Source organism: Macadamia integrifolia, chromosome 2 (genome assembly GCF_013358625.1).
Source record: "Macadamia integrifolia cultivar HAES 741 chromosome 2, SCU_Mint_v3, whole genome shotgun sequence".
Taxonomy (NCBI): domain Eukaryota; kingdom Viridiplantae; phylum Streptophyta; class Magnoliopsida; order Proteales; family Proteaceae; genus Macadamia; species Macadamia integrifolia.
In genome coordinates, this window is record NC_056558.1 from 18,515,781 (window position 1) to 18,519,928 (window position 4,148).

Consider the following 4,148-nt stretch of genomic DNA (forward strand, 5'->3'; position numbering starts at 1 on the left):
TCGCCTCTCTAAGTAACATCTTTAATCATAACCATTTTTAAATGTTCAATCTTACTAACAACAAGATTGACAACTCTATTCCACTTGCATTAGTTCGCTCCTTTGGTGAACATAGATAATACAACATTAAAACTTGAATATCTGAACCCATGAACTCTATTCAAAATCTATCCAATTTGATGAAGCTTCATGTCAATTAGGTCAACATGTCAAATCACGATAATGATAATAAATGGTGTCAGAGTTTATCATTCATGCTCCTTAACATTCAATTGTTATTATTATTCAACCGTTCAGTTTTAAAACATATAGATGTATCCCTTTCAATCTCCCTTCTCAAATCTCATGTTAAACTTCAATAATTTATCTTCTAGGTTACAGGATCTTATAGGGAAGCTCAATTCTTTGAAATTATTAGGGTTCTCTTCTACAATATTATATAGAGAGTTTCTACAAAATATTTTCGGCTTGCAACCAGATCTACAATATTTGGACTTATCTTATAGTTATCTTCACTCAATTCCGTGCTCGAATTTACACACATAAATTCTCTATAAGTTTCAAAATTCACCTCAACAAAACTCTACAGAAAAAATAAATTAGAAATCTTTAGTTAAAAAATATGATTCAAAATAAGTTCTATTATTTCTTAAAGGTTTGTTAGAGATGTCTCTTCCAAATGCCTAAGTGACCAATGGTATAAGAAGACAAGTCTGGAGACAATAAACATGTCTAATGGAAAAGATATAATTTTTTAAAATATCTTTTAGAGATAACATTTGGTGGTGCCTCTTCATCTCCTATAAATAGAGAGATGGTTTAGCCTAGTTTTCTAATAGTCTTTATAAGACAATTCAAACTTTTGTTTTCTCTTTGTCTTTCTTTATTTATAACTTTATTGAATTTTTAATAAGTATAATTGTAATATATTCCAAAAAGGCCTAATAAGTGAGTGCAACAACTACTTCAGTGGCCAGTGGGATTACTCATCTTAAAGAGCGATTTGCACATACCAAACCTATAGCATATTGAACATCTATGATGTTATTGATGAAGCAGGGTCTATAGTCACCATGGGAGTTGCAAAGGGGTAAGCGACCCCCTACCCAGAGGGGGTGGGGGCAGAGCCCCCAGCCCATATTTTAGGAACCATACTAAGGATAATTTTACACTTTTGTTGTCACACCCCGTTCACACTGAACCGGAGCGGTGACCGAGTTAACACCGGTTAACCCAAACCTGCCAGGATCATCAGATACTGTATTCCACCACAGCATACACACACTAACATAAGTTCATCAGATCAACGGAAGACTAAGTTTTACCTGTGAATAAATCCCATATACTTGATACCCGAATTGTGATACAATAATTATATACATTTGGGCCCGAAGGCATGATATATACACAAAAAGAATATGATTCAAATACCAAGTATATACAGGAAATCATCAAAAACCATCAGAGTACACAGCTCAGCTCGGTTTCAAGGCAGGAGCTCAGCTCGGCATTAGGCGTTGTGCCCAGCTCGGCATCACATAGAAGAGCTTAGCTCGGCCTCGGAAGTGGAGGTCAACACGGCCTCCAAGGTGGAGCTCAGCTCGGCCTCAGAACTGCTGTCCCGCAGCACAGCTCTCGCACAAGCAGTCAGCGCCGTGCTCTAACTCCTCAGGGGTCCACCAGTCCTCTTCAGAAAACTCGACTGTGGGACCCACCCCATTCTCCTCAGATGTATGACCTGCAAAATCATCTAAAATGGGGGTGTACACGTGGGATGAGCTCACTAGCTCAGTAAGTAGAAAGATGGACCACACAGCAGTCCACACATCACAACACATCATATGCACTACATGCTATGCTATACATTTTACATCACATCCACCTAGGCAACATTACTAAGTCTTTGATTTTAGTGCTACTACAACAACAGTGCGTGTATACTTCGGGTACGAGCCGCGAACTCCCTCCCGCGATACGCCCATAGGGCTGTTGGAGAAGGCCCACCGTGAGTACTCGAAAAAGTAAAGACAATGCCGTCCACCGGCTCTCAACAGAAATGTAAATGACTGAAAATAAAGGTGCTGACTCCAACAATTTAAAAGCAGTACGATTGGCCCTCTTGAATGTACCACCGGGGTTGCCGACTGTCCTACATGACTCATCGGGCGTAATGCCTAACCGCCACAGTGTCCGATAACCGCGACCCCTGCTTCCCCCCAAATGGTAACCCAACACCTTAACCCCTGTTGGGAAGGGTCGTAGCACGGGATGGTGAGAATCCTAATACCGCATGCTCCTATATGACAATAGTACGACTGCATAGTGCCTCCGTGTCCCATTCCATACCGCATGCTCCTATATATGACAATAGTACGACTGCATAGTGCCTCCGTGTCCCATTCCACGGGCCACCAATGCATTCGTTTCCAAGCCGACTACGGCATCTAGTCTATCAATGCATTATGCACCATGATGTCCACATTCAACATATAAACATCTCATTCAATTGGCATTTGAAAAGTAAACATAGCACATATGCACATCAATGTGTGGAATGACTAATCTATATAGCATATTCATGATGACATGACTAGATTAGATATAATTAAATGAATGCCAAACAATTGCCTTGAAACAAGGCCAAACGTCCTCTCCCCACTTACTTGTAGTGTACAAGGATTCCCGTTCGGTACGGATGAGATCCGGAGCGAATCGGGTAGGATTTGGTGAACCTAACATAATTGAGCGGGGTTAGTACTTCACCATTTTAGAATCAAAATTAATGAAATCCGATGTCAAAATCGTGTTTAGAACGTCAAAATAAGGTCACACGTCCGATTTGGGTTCAATCGGACATAAGGATCACCTTCTGGCCACACAGGTGGGTAAGACAGGTGGGCTATCTACCCACCGGTTTTACCCACCGGTTTGGGACCGGCGGGTAGGGGCCCACCGATTATACCCTCCGGTTGGGCCAGGGACCCCCTGTCTTCTCATGTGGGTACCCACAGGCGGGTAGGAGCCCACCGGTTGTACCCACCGGTCTTGGCGGAAAAGACACTGTTTCTTCCCCATTTTCTCCATTCTTTGGGAAATCAAATGGGGCTTTTCCCCACCCATTCTTCACACCCTCAAGGTCCTATAGGATGGTTCTAACCTAGATCTAGGTTAGATTCAAGTGAGGGAAAACCATCTTACCTTCTTTGCTCAAGAACGACTTCAAACCCTCCAAATCACTTCAAACTCACAATGCTTCTTCTACCTTGTCAATATCTCTTCAAATCCTTCAAGATCAACACATAAATCATCTATTAAACCTTAGATTCATCATTTCAAAGGGTATTTACAAGATCTCAAGAAACCATACTCGAATCAAGGGTTTAAAGCTTGGGTATGGTGAATGTTCACAAAACCCAACTTTTCTTACCTCCAACTGTAGATCTAGAGTTGAAGATCACTCTCCCGGCACCGGAATGGGAAGACTGAGCTTCGACGCCGCTGAAATCCCTCTTTTCTTCCTCTTCCTTCTCTTCCTTTCTTCTTCCCTTTCTTTTCTCTCTCCTCTTTACTTTTCTCACCAACGTACGAGGGTAATAAATGGAAAGAAAAGAAAATCATAAAGCCTTATATACCATTCCTAATTAAGTGAATAGTGCACTTGGATGGGTCACTCAGGTGGGTACACCCACCTGTCTTACCCACCTGAGAGCCAAGACTTGGGATTTTGACCGGGTTCGGACCTCGGCGCGAACCCCACCCCTAGCATACGTATATACCTTAAAATACGGATATAATACCTGTTTTATCCGTACATAGCCTTATGGTAGGTGCACGTACACGGTTTGGGCACTCCTGTCTCTTCTGGCACTGGCTCGGACTTGTCGGGCCAGCCGGTGTTTAAGGTCACCCGTGCCATCATAGCCCATAAGGAACCCGCTCTAATTTCCTCTGGCTCGGTTCCTGCATGGTTAAACCGGTTCAACCGCGAAATCAGACCGGGTTTAAGAAGCGGGGTATTACATTTGTGGTTTAGGGTTTCTCTATGCAATAAGTGAGAATATATATGTGTGTGTGTGTGTGTGTGTGTATGTGTGAGAGATTATCTCATAAAGAGGTATATTGAGAAGGTTTTACAATTTCTTCATCGA